Source organism: Vulpes lagopus, chromosome 1 (assembly GCF_018345385.1).
Source record: "Vulpes lagopus strain Blue_001 chromosome 1, ASM1834538v1, whole genome shotgun sequence".
Classification (NCBI taxonomy): Eukaryota; Metazoa; Chordata; class Mammalia; order Carnivora; family Canidae; genus Vulpes; species Vulpes lagopus.
The window spans coordinates 173,659,861-173,680,044 of NC_054824.1; the positions used below are offsets into that span (position 1 = coordinate 173,659,861).

At 47.3% G+C, this 20,184-nt stretch overlaps 1 protein-coding gene across 1 annotated transcript in view; it reads left to right on the forward strand.

The window, feature by feature from the left end:
- Window positions 1-3,175: 3,175 nt before the first annotated feature.
- Window positions 3,176-20,184, forward strand: part of PTPN14 (protein tyrosine phosphatase non-receptor type 14) — a 176,969-nt gene continuing 159,960 nt past the window's right edge. The window contains exon 1 of the mRNA XM_041756603.1: window positions 3,176-3,441. The gene's annotated coding sequence lies outside the window, so the exon portion shown is untranslated. The remainder of the gene's footprint in view (window positions 3,442-20,184) is intronic.

A 20,184-nucleotide genomic window follows, 5' to 3' on the forward strand; every position in this document is an offset into this window, starting at 1 on the left:
GTCTTGGGGTGTGTGTTTTGTTTGGGCCATGGACTGCTCAGCAACATTCCCAACATTCATTTTGATTCCAAAGGCAGCGTGAAAACAGTCCTCACCCCAAGACATCCTGGCCTTATCACTTAGCTTCCTTCACAGGCAGGCCATCTGCCTGGAGGAGTATACACATTCATTCAAGTTCAGACCCGGGAAAGACCTCAGAGATGAAGTAACTCAACCAAACTCTGACCTCCATGTCACACTCCACTTAAAAAATAAACTTAGGCCTAGGGGTGAAGTGGCTTGTTCAGGGTCACATGGCTGGTCAGAGGCAGAACCAGAATTGTATGTCTACGTGCAACCTTTGCTCTTCTACACCACAACTGTCACGGCATGCTGTGCTCACAGTTTGGCATCACAGAGCCACAATACACAAATGCCTGCATCTTTTCCTCCAAGACCCCATGCGGCCCCCTCATCTGTATTCCTTTGAAAGCCGGCAGGTATTTCCTTCTTTATAATTCTAATCCTACTTTGGTCAAATTTTGATGAATGTAAGAGCCTGAGTTCTGGGGCCAGACTAGGGTCCATCATCACGTTTCACGAGTTGTGGGGACCCTTGGTGAGACAGGTGAATTTTTCACTCCTCACTTTTCTCACCTAGGAAATGGGGGAATAATGCAGGTGCACATAAAAAAAAAGTGCCTTTTGTGCTTCCTGGAGCCAGTAAAGCATTCGGAAACTTTCTTTGGAAATCCAGCAAGTTCATAGTGAAGCTATCCAGCTATGTCCCTGAAAGTTTGAGAATCGAATTTTCAATTCTCTGCAGTCTTTTCCTTCCATCCCTGTGGGGGCCTTCTCGACTTCTTTATTGTTCTGGAGGTTTGCAAATGCTCCGAGAAGTCAAGAGTCACACAAATTGGTCCACGAAGGGCACAACAGGTTTTGCTTTTTGGTGTTTCCAGTTCTCTTCCCCAAGAAATCCGGGTTGTTTTTTTTTTCTTTTCTTTTTTTTAATGAGTTGTGGGGCACTGACAACTTGGGACATCTTCTGTGACAACGACTTCAAGGATCTTTTTCAGGCTAAGAAAGGTTGAAAGAACTGGGTTGCGAGTCTTCGTTAAGATGACAGATCCCCAAGACCTGTTTTTGGCAACGCAAAGGACCACGGAGAAATGGAAACTACTAGGGAAATGATTTTACAGCTGCAGAAGGCAAGGCTTCCAGGAGCTGGGATACCCCCTCGGTCACCCCTTGGGTCACAGGCACGGCGGGTCCTAAACCCAGGTTCCCTCTCCGGGGCCGCGTGCTTTCTCTGGCAAGCAGCTGTGTCGCCCCAAAACCCAGCTCTGAAAGTGCTAAGGAAGCCCCCCCCCCCCCAGCGCCCACCCAGGCAGGGGAGACGACCTCTTCCAGGTCCCAGCTCTAAGAAACTGCTCCTGCGATCGCGGGCGCTGCGGGGGGGGGGGGGGGGGGAAGGGGCTCGAGGCACCGGATCCAGGACGCAGAGACTCCTGGTGTCCTGGACCGAGAGCCTGGGAATCCCTGCTCCGAGTCCCGGTCTGCCCCCCCAGCCCCCTGCAGCGGCGGCCCGGGGACGTCCAGCTCGGAGGGTTCCCCCCAACGGGACGCACTGTCCTTGCTCACGGTCGGAGCGCGCAAGCCGCGGCCTCTGCCCCGCCCCTGCGGCTCTGGAAGGTCTAAGGGGGATTTTTTTTTTCCTTCCCTTCCCGCCCCCGTCCCGGTCCGGGTCCCGGTCCCCGCCCCCGCCCCCGCCCCCGCCGGGAGCGGCGCTAGGCAGTGCCGGCCGCGGGCGCTTCTCCTCCTCCGCTCCCGCGTCCCGGGCTCCCGGGCGTGTCCCGTCCTCCCTCCCCAGCCGTCACCTTTCAACAGTTTCCCCAAAGCCACCGCACCGCCGGCGCGCGGCTGCTCCCGGGCCTGCTCGGGGAGCTCCTGCCGCCCGGCATTCCTCGGATTCCAGCGCCGTGACGTCCCCGCGGCCGCCGCGCCTGCAGCCGGGAGCCGGGCTCCGAGTTTCGGCGCTGCCCCGCGCCCCCCCGCGCCCCCCGCCCCGCGCCCCCCCGCGCCCCCCCCCCCGCCGCGCGCGCCTCCCGGGCGCATTCCTGCCCGCGCGCCCCCCCGCGCCCCCGCCCCGCCCCCGCCCCGCCTGCGCCGCCCGGCCCGGCCCGGCCCCGGGTGGGGGGAGCCGCGGCCGCCGGCGCCTGCTCCGTCCCCTCCCACCGCACGGCCCCTTCCTCCCTCCCCTCCCGGCCGCTCGCGTTTCCTGCCGCCCGGGCTCCCGCGGCCCCGGAAAGTTCTGCCCAACTTTCCCCCGGACCAGCGCGCGCCGCGGGGCGCGGGCCGGGCCAGGTTGCCGCGCTCGCCCTCGCTCGGCCCGGCGGGGTCCCCGGGGAGCCGCCGAGTCCCGGGCGGCGGCGAGCGGCCCTCCCCGCCCACCTCACCCCCACCCCCGGCCCACCTCACCCCTCCTCCCGGGCCCCCCCGCCCACCTCACCCCTCCTCCCGCCCACCTCACCCCTCCTCCCCCCCGCCCACCTCACCTCACCTCCCGGCCCCCCCCCGCCCACCTCACCCCTCCTCCCGGCCCCCCCCGCCCACCTCACCCCTCCTCCCACCCCCCTACCTCACCCCTCCTCCCGGCCCCCCCGCCCACCTCACCCCTCCTCCCCCCCCCGCCCCCCCCGCCCACCTCACCCCTCCTCCCGGCCCCCCCCGCCCACCTCCCCCCTCCCCCCCCGCCCACCTCACCCCTCCTCCCGCCCCCCCCCCACCCACCTCACCCCTCCTCCCACCCCCCCACCTCACCCCTCCTCCCGGCCCCCCCCCCCGGCCCACCTCACCCCTCCTCCCCCCCGCCCACCTCACCCCTCCTCCCGGCCCCCCCCGCCCACCTCACCCCTCCTCCCCCCCCCCCGCCCACCTCCCCCCTCCTTCCCCCCCGCCCACCTCCCCCCTCCTCCCGGCCCCCCCCGCCCACCTCACCCCTCCTCCCGGCCCCCCCCGCCCACCTCCCCCCCTCCCCCCCCCGCCCACCTCACCCCTCCTCCCGCCCCCCCCCCCGCCCACCTCACCCCTCCTCCCACCCCCCCCACCTCACCCCTCCTCCCGGCCCCCCCCCCCGGCCCACCTCACCCCTCCTCCCCCCCGCCCACCTCACCCCTCCTCCCCCCCCGCCCACCTCACCCCTCCTCCCGGCCCCCGCCCCCTCCGCCGGGACAACCCCGGGCTAGGGCTCTCCTCCTCTCCGGGTCGGTGCGCCGGGATCGCGGCGGAAACCTCCCTCCCCTTTCGCCTGCTCCGGCCCCGGCCCCGGCCCGGCTCCTTCCCCCCGCCCCTCCTCCGCGGCCGCTGGAATCAGTTCCTTAGGGAATCGGGGCGCCGCCGCCGCCGCGGGGACAGGCTTTCCGCGCGGGACCGCGGGTCGCGACGGGGCCATGTGAGCAGGTAGGCGCCGTCTGCGGCGGCGGAGCCTCCTCGAGCCCGGGCGCCTGGCCGAGGACCGGGGCCAGCCTGCGACCGGCGGCCCGGGAGGCTGGCGGGGCAGCGGGGGCGCGGGGCGGCGGGGCGGCGGGGCCCGGGGTCGCGGCGGGGGCGGCCCGACGCGCGGCGCTCGCCGGGTCGGGGGTGGGGGCGGCGGGGGGCGCTGCGGGCGGCGTTGCCCGGCCCCCTCCTCCCGGCTCCCTCCTGCTCTTTGGGAAGCGAGCGCGGGCCTGGAAAGGGCAGCGGGACGGAGCCGGGCGGCGAGGGCAGGAGGCAGGGAGGAGGACGAGGTCGCTGCGGCTCCCGCGGACCGGGACGCGGCTCCCCGAGGCCCCATTCCCACCGCCTCCTGGGGGGTCTCATGCGCTCCCACTAGGCCGCAGCCGCGCCCCCGGACTCCTGGGCTCCTTGGGTGGTCGGGCTGGCTGCGGGGAAAGCCTGTGGCCACATCACTTCGCAGCGGATCCGCGCCTCAAACTTTTCAAAGTTCTGAGTATTCCCCAGTTCCGAGGGGCTGTTGGTGCGCCCGCCTCTCCTTTCTCCCTGGCGTGATCCCTAAACCTGAGTGTTTGAGTGCTTCAGTGGATTTTACACCTTGGGGAGGGAGTGGTCTCAGGTACTGGTGCCATCTCCTTAGCATCCCCTTCCGCTTCCTTTGGTTCCTGCCACCCCCCCCCCACCCCAACCCCAACCCCAACCCCAACCCCACCTACAAATCAAGGAGATTGTGGGGTTTGCGCTTCAGCCCGTGCTGGGACTGGGTGTTGCAGGCTCTTTGTGAAGATGTGCGGCATCTCTCGACCGCAGGCGGAACACAGGGTCGCAGGGGTTCCACCGACCTGTTAATTTCTTAAACTGGATTAGTTCACCCATTCACCCAGCAAACCTGGTGTTGCGCCTCTACTCTGCTGGGAAAACAGGATGCTGAGACACTTAGACAAGCGGTAACTGCAGCCTCCCGGAGGAAACCCACAGGCTGATGAAGAATTGCAGTAGTGAGCGAGCGAGAGGTGCTGGAAGAGGCAGGGAAGGCTCGGTTTTGGAGACGAGGGGCACGCTGTGCCCTGGGTTTATAGGGTTAAGGGAGTGTTTACCTTGCAGGAGTGATCCGGAGAGAGTGCATTCCAGGTGGAAGAAACAGCTTGTGCAAAATGAAGAGTCATCCAAGAAAAATGAGTTCAAAAAGCTCGCTATGTGACCCAGCTATTTGGGATACGATAGATATCAGAAATGAAACTAGAAGCGTTTTATCCCCTTACGGGAACCAAGTAGTTTCCAGAGGCGCCTGAGTCTCTCTCTTCGGACACACCTCCTTGTCTGATGCTGTTTCCCTACAAGCAGCAGTTGTGTGACCATCTAAATTTTAATTGGCACTAATTGGCCCATGCCTGTTTTCATTAGAATGGCACTTGATTCCCTTTTAAAGAGCCACTTGACAGCAGTGGGTGATAATACTGCAGCATCACAGAACCTTGCATTAAAGTTGCTTATCTTTTGGGGTTGGGGTTAAAAGCTCGAGCGGTGGAAATGAGTGGGAGCTGCGCAGGATGACGCTCTTTTTGCCTGATCTGAATGGGTGGCCACAGATGCGCAGAATGAGCCCATGGACGGGTGTCCCTGTGTTTGTCATGGTTTTCTCTACATGTAAATGTCATCAAATGTTGCTTTAGCACACTTGTAAGGTAACTTTTCCTTCCTCTGAAACTTTATAAGATCGAATTCTGTTCCATCGGGTTTTGTAGCCTGATGGTCCAGGATTGGGCAGATCTTGCCTAGGAAGGTTCCTTATAGGACGGAAGCACAACGTGGGTTGCCCTTCAGGGGTGCCTCTTCACTGGGCTGAAGTGGAGTCCTAGTAGTATTCACCGTGGCTGAGGTCCAGCCAGTACATCGGAGGAGCAGAAAAAGAACAACTTGGGGGTGTTTGGCTAGGCCCCTCCACAAACACTTTCTCTTATCTCAAGAACAGCCCCTTGACAGGAGTTTTATTGGAGGTATAGGGCCTGCGTGAGAGACATGGCTGAAGGGAAGCTCTTTCTCGCTAATCCCGGTGCTCGCCCGGCTTCCATCATTGGCTTAGACACAGTTATTATTCACACTTTAGTTATTCAGCTTTGTGCACATGTGTGGGCCGGACAGCTGTAATGGAAAGAGAACAGTTAGACTATTTTAATATGGAAGAACCTAAAGAATTTCGGAAAAAAATCAGAATTTTTTAGGAGAATTGCTATTTGTCCTGAATGACTGGGCCAGGGGTCAAAAACTATGAGTTTTTTTTTTGTTTCCTAATGCCCTCCCTCCTTATTAAGGGTTTATGTTTTTTTTGCTCCAGGGAAGCAAACATAAACCCTTTGATTGCACAGTGAACCCCACCTGGATTCCATATTCTTATTCTTTTTCACCTGCTATGCTGCATTTGAACTTCTAGACTTCGTCACCAGTGGTCGTGTAGAATCTGAACTCATTCTGAGCCTCAGAGCTACGCTGTGCACTTCGTTAAAGAGAGAAGGCAAGGGAAAGAGATAAGATGAAATAGTTCATTAGCCAATTAAATCATTACTTGCTTGAGCTGATTAAAAAAGAACGAGAGAAACCAAGTTTTGGTACAGAGGGGATTAAAAATAATGTTAGAAATAAGACTTTGGGATCTCCCCTCACTGATTTAATTTACCTTCCCCTGTCAGAGCCCCATGGAGTGGTTCCTGAGCAGTCCAAGGGGTGTGTAGCAAGTTCTGCAGCTTTCCGGTTAGTGTGCTGGAGCAGGGGATCCAGCTTTGGAAGTTTGAAATGTAGCTATGTTTGAATCCCAGCTGCACCACTTTTTAATTTTTATTTTATTCATTTATTCATAAGAGACACAGAAAAGCAAGGACACAGGCAGAGAGAGAAGCAGGCTCCATGCAGGGGGCCCGACGTGGGACTCGATCCTGGGACTCCAGGATCACGCCCTGGGCCGAAGGCGGGTGCCAAATCACTGAGCCACCCAGGGATCCCCTCAGCTCCACCGCTTCTTAGCTGTGTAATGTTGGACGCACTCTTCAGTCCTTTGGAATCTCAATTCTTTCATCTATAATGTGGGGTCGGTAGTATGTAACTTGCCAGGATATTTGTGGAGAATTCAGTGTAATGCTGTATGTCACCCTCCTCATATTGTGCCTCGTACAGAGTAGGTGTTGGATCAAGGCTATTTATACGTTTGAGGAGTTATACGTGGCCATGAATGTGCTCTTTATGTGGGTCATTTTTTTCCCCCAGCAGTATGAATTCACGTGCATGCCAACATACACATAAAGCTTTGTCTTTGACCTTTTTTTTTTTTTGGTCTTTTGGCTCAAAGCAAATGTGTTGGCTGGCAGTTTTCATGTGGCCCCTCTATAGGAGGAGGTTGAGAATTGCATGATCAGACAGTGGGGAAGCTTGGGGGAGGAAAGGCCACTTAAGAGAAGGGGAGAGAAAAGGATCCTTTTCCCTGGACACCACTTACTGTCACAAGGGTCCGGTGCTAATGGAAGGATCCTTGTATTTCTAATGTCGGGATCCAGTTAATTAGAGAATGTGAAGAATGAATCTGCCTGCTTTTAGCAAGAATGCAGGAGCTGGCCAGTCTTCACAAAGGAGTGTCTTTGCAGCCTTGATTTCTTTCCTTCTTTGAAGCCCAAATATAGAGTGTACTGCAACACCTCTAGTGTAATGCCAGCTCAGGTCTCTTGAACTTTACTGTTACCTTTCATCTGAGAAGCCTAAAGTATTTGACAAACATTAACTCATTGATCTTCATATCAGCCTCTCAACAGGAGGGATTGTTAGAAGAAGGGAAAACGTCAGTAGAGCAGGTTTGTAGTATGTAATACGTATTCTTGAAGCAGAATGGGTTGTTAGAGCCAAGAATTTCCAGTGTGGATTGCATGCAGGCCAGGAGGTCATGAGAGTGAGTACCCCTTCGAGAGGTTGGGGGGAGAAAGCCTAGGAAAGTTGAAGATCTGGCTGCAGTTTTTGCCCTGGGAGGAGGAGAGGAAGTCCATGTTCCCCAGACCGGCTATGCCTTTGCCATATATTCTTTGCACACTGATTATGAAAATAGTCTCTGAATTATTTATAATTCTGAATGAAAGGATATGAGGCAATGCTTGGAGATGAGGACTTAGAGTAGCTGGGGATAAAAGGTAATAATAATGACTCCTTGTGGGGTGGTTATACGTCTAAGTTGGATTATAAATGGCAATTAACATTGTTTTAATTTTCTTTATCGTTTTCTTGTTGGTTCTGTAGTTCTTGGCTTGGTTTTGTATTTCTTTCCTTCAAGCTTTTGTTTGACTTCTTTCATGGTTCTTGCTACCGGAAAAAAACTTGTGGACATTCTTAGATCAATCTCATGTGTAAAGTTTGATACTTGATTTAGCTTCGTTCCTTAGGGACTGTATTAGGCCCAGCTCGAGGGTTGCATCCTGAGCCTGGTCAATTAGCTTGACCCAGAGGCCTATCGCGTATCCTGAGATCCTGTAACCCTAGGTGGCCATGCCCATAAATGCTTGATGTTGGGAGGTGTCTGATGAGAAAATGAGAAAGAGATTGGCCGGCGGTATGGCATCCTCTGACGTGCGGAATATCTTCTTCACATTTGTGATGTTTGAAATCTTAGCACTGAACCGTATTCCTAAATTAGGAAGCTCTACTGTATGGGCCACTGACTCCATCTAATTTGCCTTACAGATTTTTAGCTCACAGGGAGAACTCCCTCATGTTAAAATTAGTAACAGGTCCCAATGCTTTATCCTTTACCTACCCTCTACTTACTTAATTTCCTCAGGTCTTTGGAAATCCATCTCCTGGGAATTCTTTTTTTCTCATACTTCTTTGCGTTCAAGTAATGGAGGCAGTGGCTAAGGCAGGGGCTTTGAGACTCTAGTGGGCATCAGAATCACCTGGAGGGCTTGTTAAAACACAGAGTGGTGTTCTCCGTGCTCACTCCAGCCTCTGAGTCAGTAGGTCTGGGGTTGGATTCGAGAATTTGAGTTTCTGAGGACCTTCGAGATGATGCTAATAGTCTGGTCCTTGACCAACTGCATTTTGAGAGTCACAGAGCTAAGGAGTCTGTCCATCTCTGTCCTCAGGCTCTTATGGTAGTCTCTGAAGGTTTTTGCTACGCTGGCTTGAATGACCCTGTTCCTGGTAGTTGTAGAGCCCTGGAGAGGCCGGGAGTCACTTAGCCCTCATCAGGCCCATGAGTGCATGACTTCTTTCCATTTCAGTGGATCTGCTTGGTTAGCATCACCAATCCAGACTTCTCCACCTGGTTCCAAACAGTTTGGTTTATCTGGTATTTCTGTCCGCCTGGGTATCCAAATTCCACCTGTCTCAAACCGAACTCACTAATTTCTTGCCACAAAATGTGCTGTCTCTGTATTTCCTGTCTTAGGCAGTGACCTGTTGAGTTAGCTGTTGAAACCAGGCACTTGGAGTTCCCGTCAGCATGTCACTCTTAGCAGCCCCCAACTTCTACCTGCCAGTAACAAACCCTATCAGTCTTTAGACGGCCTAAAATATCTTTAGTTTGCCCCTTGCCTGCATCCCTGCATATGGGGCTGCCTGTCATATATTCTTCATCTACTCTTTCTTCTCTCAAAGAGTTTTTATTTTAAAACAGTTTTTAATACTATTTAAATTCTTTTGATTCTTATTATGTGTATGACAAAGCTTCTTACCCCTGACTATCTTGGGGTCATCTGCTGTTCTTTCTCTCTCTGCTAGTGCCCTAACATCTGGTGACGGTTAATTTCCCTCTTTCTTATACTCCCACCCAGAGGGACCTCTCCCCTTTGCTACCTGCCTAGCTCCTATGCATTCAACTAAAGCTTCACCTTCCCAGACGTTCCTTCTCACCACCAGTTAGGCTTCCCTTTCGTCATGGTCCCAAAGCACTTTGCACTTACTTATGTTGGTGAGTTGTGTCTCCTTTTGTCACATTTATTTCTCTCTTTGTCTCCTCTACTAAGTTATAAGCCTCCCCACCAGTAATTACATTTGCTTGGAATTAGAATTTGGAATTAGAATTTCTACCTGATACAGATATTGGATAGCAGTAGCCATGGCTTATAGGTACCGCTGCTGACTCTATAATTCCAGTGTTCATAGCACTCAGAATGATTTTATTAAATTTTTCAATGACACTTTGAAGTAGGTACAATTACTATTTCTATTTTTCAAAGAATAGAATGGAGTTCTTATTATTTATTCTCTAATAGGTTCAGTGCTCTGGGAAAATTACATCATATTAAGGATTCTATGACTTTTGTAATTACACAGGTACCAGTGCTGTTTCTTATACACATTTCATTCGTTCACTTAAGGAGATGAGTCATATCCCTAAGCAGTTTTCTGAAGTTACTGATGCTCTGGTTCTTAGTGTTATTTTGCTTTACTTGGAAACTTTTTAAAAATGTGCTCATTTTTTTTCCCCTCATTTTTCAAACCTAGGGAACCTTGCAGATCAAGGGAGTGTACATATCTCAGAGGGATTAATAAGCAGGAACATTTGGAGGACAAGGCATCAAACAAAATTGTTTTTGTAGGTTTAGGTACATTGATTAGAATATGCTTAACTTCCTGTCCATACATTTTGCACCCTTATATTAAAGAGCAAGAGACAGAATTTCTCATTATTCAAACTCTGAGTCACTAGTTTTTAAACTGAGAGAGAGAGAGAGAGACCCTCTGTGACAGTGTCCCAGCCGCTTTCCCAGTCTGCCCTTAACCAAGACTGCCTGTTCTGCATCTAGGACTATGATAAGCAGCAGTAGTATCACTGGCATTATCCCCCAAATCACAGGATTGGCTGTTGCCATTATTTTAGTTCCCAAGTAAAAGGGATTAAGGCAGATTTCATGGTCACGAAAGCGAATTTATTATGAATTCCATATACACACTGTATACACTTCATCTTGATAGTTCAGCCTCTCTGCAAATAACCCCCCAAATGGCCCTCTGCTTTCTTCAGATTTATGTTCCCCACGGTTCTGCCAAGGTGCAGCTGTTTCCCGAATGGGCCCAATAATTTTTTCCACCTCTCCCCAGGAATCCTCCCGCTCAACATTGCTTGTCAAAACTGTCCCTTGAGGGGTACCTGGGTGGCCTGCGGTGTGATCCCGGGGTCCTGGGATCGAGTCCCACATCGGGCTCCCTGCAAGGAGCCTGCTTCTCCCTCTGCCTGTGTCTCTGCCTCTCTCTCTGTGTCTCTCATGAATAAATAGATAGAATCTTAAAAACAGACGACTGTCCCTCGAGACCCCCCCTCCTTAAGTCCCAACTCTCTGGGCAGCCTTCCTGGGTCATGCCCTGGTCAGGTTGTCCTGCCCATTTGTTCCTGGTGTTTACCAGGTTGTACTTTTGTGTCCTGGCTCATCGGCCTGGATCCTCTCATCAGTGTTAGCCGGGGCCTGCCACCTGTCCCACTTCTGTCCACATCCTGCCTCGGGGCTCACTATAAACTGTCCCTTCTCTTTTGCTGCCTGTGCACCTGTGATGGGACCTTCAGCTCCACCTCCTCCTTGGCCCAGGAATGCCCTCCGCCGCTGAGGCTGCCCCTTCTCTCTCCATCATGACGGTCCTTCACTGATGACAGCTCCCTTGACAGCTCTTTCTCACCTGCCCCACTGCCCCTAGTGTGGAGGCCAGTCTCTCCTCTGTACTACAGAGTCTTGTTTTCTTTTCTTTTTTAAGATTTTATTTATTTATGAAACACACAGAGAGGCAGAAACTTAGGCAGAGGGAGAAGCAGGCTCCCCACAGGGAGCCCGATGAGGGACTCGATAGGATCCCAGGATCATGACCCGAGCCAAAGGCAGATAGATGCTCAACCACTGAGCCACCCAGGAGTCCCCAGAATCTTGTTTTCAACACATCTGATATTTTCTCTCTCCTGCTTGCAATCTGTCCTGCTGCCTTACTTATATTATTTGGAGATGCCTGTGTCTGTAGTAAAAGCGTAAGGAAATGCCAGAAGGATAAACACCAAATACAGGGGATGGATGAGAGGAGGTAGAGGTGAGGGCTGAGATGTGACGTGGTATTGCTTTTTCCCCCAGGCTGAGTGGTGGGAACATGTATATTTACTACATTCTCCTGTAAAATACCTAATTTAGGGGCTCCTGGGTGGCTCAGTTGGTTAAGCATCTGCCTTTGGCTCAGGTCCATGCTCCCAGAGTCCTGGGATCGAGGCCCACATCAGGCTGCCTGCTCAGCAGAGAGAGAAGCAGGCTCCCTGTGGGGAGCCCGATGCGGGACTCGATCCCAGGACCCTGGGATCACGACCTGAGCCACCCAGGTGCCCCAATAAATAAAATCTTCAAAAAATAAAATACCTAATTTAAAAAACACCCGCAATCGCCCACGTTTAAACGCAGATTCCCTAGCAGAGCATTCAGGAGTCGCCTGCTCTTGTTCCTACCTAACCTGATCCGGAGCTCCTACGTCTCTTGGCTCCCCATCACCCTTCTGCAAACATTTCTCGCAGTTGAAATCTTGTGGCTTTGACTCCTGCTGTTACTTTTCCCTTAAATTCTTTTTCACACCTGGTCACATAATCATCTCCACCTCTGTTTTTTAATGTCTAGTATGATTTTGATGTCTTTGTAGATGTTTTGTCTGACGTTTCCTTGTTATCATTAGGAGAGTTCATTGTCACACGATCTGCCTTCCGGTCGTATTTCACCCATTCTTTACTGATAAGCCTCATATTGTATCTATGCACTTGTTTCTCTACCTCCCCAAAGTTGAGAACTTTGAGGGTGTGTTTTGTGATTTATTTATCTTTGGCCTCTTGGCACCTGCTGCAAAGTAATAGGTTGGGGGAATTGTTGAATAGTACAGATATGTTTTTAATTGAAGTCATGTTTTCTTTCTTTCCTTCTTTCTTTCTTTCTTTCTTTCTTTCTTTCTTTCTTTCTTTCTTTCTTTCTTTTCTTTTCTTTTCTTTTCTTTTCTTTTCTTTTCTTTTCTTTTCTTTCTTTTCTTTTCTTTTCTTTCTTTTCCTTTCCTTCCCTTTTCTTTTCTTTTCTTTTCTTTTCTTTTCCTTTCCTTCCCTTCCCTTCCCTTCCCTTCCCTTCCCTTCCCTTCCCTTCCCTTCCCTTCCCCTTCCCCTTCCTTTCCTTCCCTTTTCTTTTCTTTTCTTTTCTTCTTTCTTTTCTTTCTTTCTTTCTTTCCCTTCCTTCCTTCCTTCCTTCCTTCCTTCCTTCCTTCCTTCCTTCCTTCCTTCCTTTCTTTTTGATTTCAAAACAAAGCCCCCAAAAAAACTTCAAAGCAAATTAAAAGGACTATCTGTTGGGCTCAATATCTGAAACGTGGGCTGTACATTTGAATGGCTTTACACATGGATTTCCTAAATCAAACCCAGTTGTAGAAAGTTTCTTCTGCTTTTCCCATTTGCCTTCTGGTGGTGGGTGATGCTTGGCTTCTTTGGGTTTGTTTCCGTGTTTCAGCCCTTGGCCCCCTCCCCCTCCACCATGGAGCATGTTGGTGGTTTCCGTAATGGTGTCTCAGGGTGAGTGTGTGAGTCTGGGTTTGGAAGTAGATCTGGGCTGTGAAGTGGTACCACTTGTTGGAAGGTGACTACTGCCGTCAACACTTACTTGCTCTGGGATGGAGAAGTGACACGTCCATTTAGAGAAGAGGCAGCGGAGTTTATTTTTGTGGCAGACGTGTCCCACTGCAGAGCTATAATAACCGTAATGAAGGAGGATTATGCTGTATTAGGTTTATGAAGGGTGTACTAGTCTGTTACCAGGGTCAGTGGTGACAGCTCAAGCCAGCAATTAGGTTTCATTAAAGACTCCAGCCGGCAATTAGCATTCACTTCTGCCCATGAAATCCTCTGATCTATTAAGCATATTCTTCTTCATGATACATTTTGCAAAACGTGCTTTAGATGATAAAGGTACATATTTTTTTAGACATGCACAAGTCTCCAAATGATCATTTGAAAAATGGGGCTGACTTTTGGACTCCCTATGCTTACATCCGTGAGTTACCCTGACATTCTGGGTAGACTGTACTGTTTTTAGAATCTGTACATTTTTAAAAGATCATATAAATACTTTTCTTCAAAGGCAAGGAATTTGTTATGGACTGTGATTTCATTATGTGATTTAGGAGGGAAAAATGTGTGACTGATAGGAAACGAATTAAAACAGGAAAATAATGAGATGACACCTACGGATCTTAATGATATTCTTTAGAAAATTATTGTTTTGCTTAAGAGGCATCTAAAAATAAAGCCTGGGAAGGATGAATTGTGCTGTGCTTCTGCTGAGCAGCTGTTTGGTTGTTTTGAAAATGAGGCTTATTTTTCCAAGCGCTAGGTTAGGTACAAGCATGTATTTCATGTCTCTTTATCCTGATGAAAGCGTTTAGGCATTTTAGCTTCGCGGCGAATATGAAGTGATGTTTACACTAAGCTATTCAAAGAAATTTCTCCCCTCCTTCCTCCTCTGCTCCTTTCTCTTCCCTTCTTTCTCCCTCCCTTTATAATAAATTGTTTTCCTTTGGAGGCTTCTGATGGCTTAATTACTATATATATGTATTCAAGATTGATACTTATCAGAGATCATAAAAGGAAGAAATGCACAGCGCACAGCACATCAGGCCAGTGCAAAGATCTGTGAAGAATGCCTATTGCCCTGGTATAATTAAACTCTGTCATTTGATTCTCAATTCATATTATTATTTTTCTCATTCATAGACTGGTAAAATGGTGATAATGGCTAAACATAGCAGTTTGAAATCTGTGTACATGAGTGTATTTTAAAGACTCCAAGAAGTCTTGCAGTAAACAAAAGTGTGTCATAGCTGAATTCATTTTAGTAGGACCTTTATTTTTTATTTTTTATTTATTTTAAAGATGTTATTTATTTATTCATGAGAGACACACAGAGAGAGAGGCAGAGACACAGGCAGAGGGAGAAGCAGGCTCCTCACAGGGAGCCCGATGTGGGACTCGATCCCGGGACTCCAGGATCACACCCTGGGCTGAAGGCAGAGCATAGCTGCTGAGCCACCCAGGCATTCCCCCCGTCCCCCTCGCTTTTTTTTTTTTAGATTTGATTTCATGGGACGTGTGTAATCTCAAGGGACACTGATACTCTGTGAAATACTTTCTAGAAAAAGTTTGGTTTAGGAGGTCTTTGGAATAGAGAGATGTCATGTTTATTGTCTTTAAGAAAGTCAACATAAATTAGAGAGTATAGTGACTTGGATTATTAAGATGGGTAAATATTTAAAATCTCTATTTGTAGACCAGACTCACTTTTTAAAAAAATTAATTGGATTTTTCTTGGAGGGGTGGGGAGCACATAAGAAGAGGAAGTTTAAGGGGCGCCTGGGTGACTCGGTTAAGAACCTGCCTTCCGCTCAGGTCATGATCTCAGGTCCTGGGATCTAGGCCTGCATTGAGCTCCCTGCTCAGCAGGGGAGTCGGCTTCTCCCTCTCCCTCTGCCCCTTCCCCTGCTTATGTTCCATCTCCCACTGGCTTGCTCCCTCTCTCAAAACATAAATAAAATCTTAAAAAAAGAAAATATTTTAAAAAAGCAAGTTTAAAACAAAATATCAGGAATCTTCACAGAACCTTCAGGGAATGTTTTAGGGACAGTAAACAGTTCATCTAACTTTATGTATTTATATAGTAAAGAGTAATATTTCAGATTACATTTGTGGCACTGCAGAAACCTCATTGTTGAAAGAAAGATTTAGGCATAGTGAGGAGCCCCATCTTATCGAGGCCAGAAGCTGTGGTTAAGGCACTACTGAAAAATCGTGGTTCTCCGGATTCTGGCAATCGGCCCTCCCCCCTCCTCCCCTTTGCCCACGATACTGCCAAGAGGAAAGCAGGCAGGCTAACGAGGTAGAAAACCATTGAGGGCTTTAGAAAGGTCATTGCAATTATTTTATTAATAGCTGCCACTGTTTAACTTCTTTTGTGTAACCGGGCATTTTTAACAAAGGCATTGTGACTATAACACGAACGGTTTTCTCTCCACCATGGCCCCTTTATTACCTCAAGCTAATTTGCCCCGTATCCCCTTCATCAGTTTTTCCTACCCCCCATTTCTGACCTTTCACAAAGCAGAGCTTTATATATGGGAACGGCTTTCCCCTCTACAACCTTTAAACTCCTAACAATCTTATGAAAGAGATGTTATTTTTATCCATAGCTTATCCCCCAGAAATGAGAGAGTTGAAGAGGTTATTGATGAAAGTCTTGCAGCGAGTCAGTGGAGGAAGTGGGGTTTGAACCTGTTCTCTCCAACCCCACAGCTCAATTAGTCTTAATGCGACAGACACATCTGTGTCTGTGCTGGTCCAGAACATCTCCTCTCCTCTTCCTTCCTTCCTTTCTTTTCTTTTCTTTTCTTTTCTTTTCTTTTCTTTTCTTTTCTTTTCTTTTCTTTTCTTTTCTTTTCTTTCTTTCTTTCTTTCAAGATTTTATCTTTGCAGTCATCAAACTGGTTTCAGGGACAAAACAAATCCTTGTGAGATACAGCTTGGCAAAACAACTTAGAGAAAACCTTGCTCTTTTTAGCAGCACATTCTCCCATAGAAAGGGACTCACTTTGTTGAAAAGATGCTGGCCTGCCTTCCTAGGCATTAGGATCACTTGAGGTCTTCGACTAAGAGATTCAGAAGAAAGCTACATTTCTTTCTTTTTTTTTTAATTTAAAGATTTTATTTATTTATTCATGAGAGATACAGAGAGAGAGGTAGAGACACAGGCAGAGGGAGAAGCAGGCTCCATGCAGGGAGCCCTATGCGGGACTCGATGCCAGGACCCCGGGATCACGACCTGAGCCAAAGGCAGACGCCCAACCACTGACGCCCACCAGGCGTCCCTCCTTTCTTTCCTTTTGTCCATCCATCAGTTTCTTTTAAAATGGCTTTTGATGTTTTTGAAGAAGGGGATGTCTTTCTGCGGTCATAATCTTTAAAATAACAAGCAACTAATAATGTAGCTACTGGCCACATGACCATTTGGCATCTGAAATGTGCCTCATTTGAGTTCACACGTGCTGTCGGTATCAAATACATATCAGACTTTGCAGACTTGGTATAAAAAAGAATGTAATATTTTAAAAATTGATTACATGTTGAAATGATATTTTGGATATGTTGAGTTGAATAAAATCTATTATTAAAATCAATTTCTTCAGTTTTGCTTTTTAATGTGACCAGGAGAAAATTAAAAATTACCTGCATGGCTTGCATTGTGGTCCACGTTGCATTTCTGTTGGAGCAGCACTGTTACAGATGGTTATCAGACTATTCCTGGGAGCCCTGGTTCAGAATGATGCCTCAGGATTGGGGACCAGTAGATAGAGACAGAAAACAGCAATAGTTAGTGATGGTAAGAGGTAAGCTTGATGACACCTTAGATGACCACCAGACAGAGACTAATATTAGCTGGCATTTATTTACTACTTAGGGTGTGCAAGTACTTTGTCGAGCACTTTAAGTGGATTATCATTTTGATCCTCACAACAGCTCTGAAGTAAGTACTCTCACAGACTTATTTTGTAGATGAGAAAACCAGGGCTTAGAAAGGCTAAGGCACAAGATCCTGCAACTAGTAAATACTAGTTTACTGTGTAACACCATTGGCATGCAAATACTAGTAAATGATGGAGCTCAGTGTCAAATCTGGGCACGAATCCAGAATGTGTACTTGTAACCACTCTGCATCACTGCCTCCCAAAGGCAAAAGAGAAAACATTACCTAGAATGATCCATAGCAGTGCTTTATTTATTGAGTGTCTATGGGTGGGGGGCAGGCACACAGTCTCCTCCTCGGTACTGGCAGACAGCATCTCTGTGAGGGAATATAGTACAACGGTGATGTTCCTGAGAATGACCTTAAGTTAGCAAGAAATGATGAAATTATGCTTGATATATGTCATTTACTAGTTCAAGGTTGCCTTAACTAGGAAGATTTTTTTAAATCAGAAATTGATTTTAGCAACTTCAGGAGTGTCTGGGTGGCTCAGTCCGTGAAGTGTCTGACTCCTGATTTCTGCTCAGGTCATGATCTCAGGGTCCTGAGATCGAACCCTGTGTCAAGCTCTGCGCTGAGTGTGGAGTTTGCTCGAGATTCTCTCTGTGGGCACCCCCGCCCCACACAGGCTCATGTTCTCACTCAAAAAAAAAAATTAAGCTCATTTAAAATTGCAAGCTTTTTAACTGAGAGGCATTGATGTAGCAAGGATAGCAAGGATATTTAGTAAGGATATTTTACATAGCAAGGATATTTTGTAAATATAAGCATTAAATCTCTCCCCCTTCAGAATAACAACTTGAAAAAACATGGCAAAAGTCTACCCACAGGTCTATTTCCAGCTAGTTAAAATTTTTTTTTCACATTATTCTTATCTTTGTTCCTAAATAGATGTATTTTTATAGTATTATGTACTCCTTCATATATATACATGCTTTTCATACTTATTGGTTAATAATATTTAGCATATCTACATAGTATTGATATATTGTAATTAGCTTTATCATTTTTTATTACAGAAAATACATACACTTAACGTTTCTTGCTATCCCATAAAAGATGATAGTGAGGATCTTCACATTCATAGCTTATTTTTGTTGAATTTATTTTAGGATAAATGTCTGTGAGATTATCATGGACATTTTTTGTGATATCTGAATCATACAAACAGAATTTCAAGCATAGCTCATGAAGACTAATTGAAAGGTGACACAACTTTATTTTCAGATGCTGATACTCTTTTAGATCTTGCTTTTTTTGTACAATGTTTGATGCCTAGGAAGTGGATTATCCCAACAAATAAGTCTTGCCTTTGTCTGTGTGGTTTTTCTTATAGTTCCCTTTGTTATAGTTTGACAAAAGGATTTAATGAGCCCTAAATCGATACATTCAAAGGCTGAATAATAACCCTTACGCTAGATTCACTTTTGGCATAAGTGCTCACTAATCCTTACATCATTTAATGCAGAAAAAAATATGTTGGAATTATTGCTGGATATGATATGTATACTATACATATATATGGATATGGTGTGTTTAGAATTATTGAAAATATGTTTACATAAGAGGTAGCATTTAAAAGGGAATTAAAGATATATATGTATACATGCTTCATTGATAGAAATAATTATAAACTATTACATTATTCTAAGTTAATTTCTGGTGCCTGTTGGCCTGCCTTATTTTATCTAGATGTCATCAGTATCTGCTTCTTATTCTTGTCTTTTACTTTTTACCAAGCTTTTTTCAAATATGTTTTCCTGTAATTTGCCATATTTTGATGACTATTGTATTTTCATAGTTCTTGCTATGGTAACAATAGGGTTCCAAAAACTTAGTGGCTTTAAACAGCAAGTGTTTGTTGCTTGTCCATGTTATGTGAGTGCTGTGGATGTGCCACGGCTCTTAGTGGCTTGACTGGGTGTGGTGGTGCTCCATTGTCTTCTCACTCAGAAACCCAGGCCAACGGACAGCCCCCATCTGGGACATGCTGTGCTCATGGCTAAGCGCAGGAATATAGTGAGAAGCATGCAGTCCCATTTAAAGCAGCTGCATGAGAGGTGGCAAATACGTTGTCTCCTCATGTCCAATTTGCCAAAGTATATTATCACATGGCCAAGCCAAAACCCCAATGATTTAGGGACCTATACTCACCCCACAGGATTCCCAGGCGAGTCCCTGGGATGTGAAGGGGTACATTACAGGAAGGGAGCAAAGGGTTGGCATCAGTAATCCCATCTTTTATTCCATCATCGATTTAACCATTTCCTTATGGTATTTGGATTGTTTTTTGGATTTGGATTGTTTCCAGTTGTAACAATGGTAAATAGCATTGTTCTAAAACACTGTTGAATAAATTACATTTATTTATTTGGAGATTATTTTCTTGGGATGTAGTTTCCAAAGTAGGTTATCTGAGTCAGGGAGCATGAATTGCTTGTAGATATTGTTACATGCAGCCAGATTGCTCTCTAGAAAGCCTATCAGTTTATCATGCCATCATTAATATTTAAGTATTTCCTTATATTCTGCTAGTGCTGGGTTTTGAAATTTTCATTTTGTTGGTGTTCTCGACTAAAGGTGGTATTTTAAAACAAAAACTTTTAGAACAGATTTTGTTATTCATCTAGTTAGCTAGGTAAAACAATAAAACAATCTATAATTTTCTTTCCCAGTTTCTGAAAGACATTGTAAAAAAAAAAAAAGTGCTCATTTTCATGCCTTCTGTTTCCTTGGACTCATATTTTTCTGAGTAGACTGTGTCTTAAATACATCTTATGTTAAAACAGTGATTGAAAAGAATACACATTTGATTTGAGGTTTTATCACTGTTATTTTTAAATCAAATCATAGTAATAGCTACTATGGAACTGGGTAAATGGCTGAACCTACTTATATTGCTGAATTTTGTTGCATATTATAAAGTCTTAGGAGAGAGGATTTATTATTATCCTGTTGCCTAACATTGGATAGGTTTAATTCCATGGTTTTCAGATGCCCCTATTACTGTATGGTTTATATAGCAGAAAATACCAGTTGAAACCTAAGAACCAGCCCTTCCTGTAGTTTCCCCCCTCAAACTGTAAAATAAAACTTTTTATTACCAACTGTATCCTCTCACTTGGTTTACTTTACAAGTGCCATGTTGCCTGCTGGGTATGCTTGTCCTTGGCTT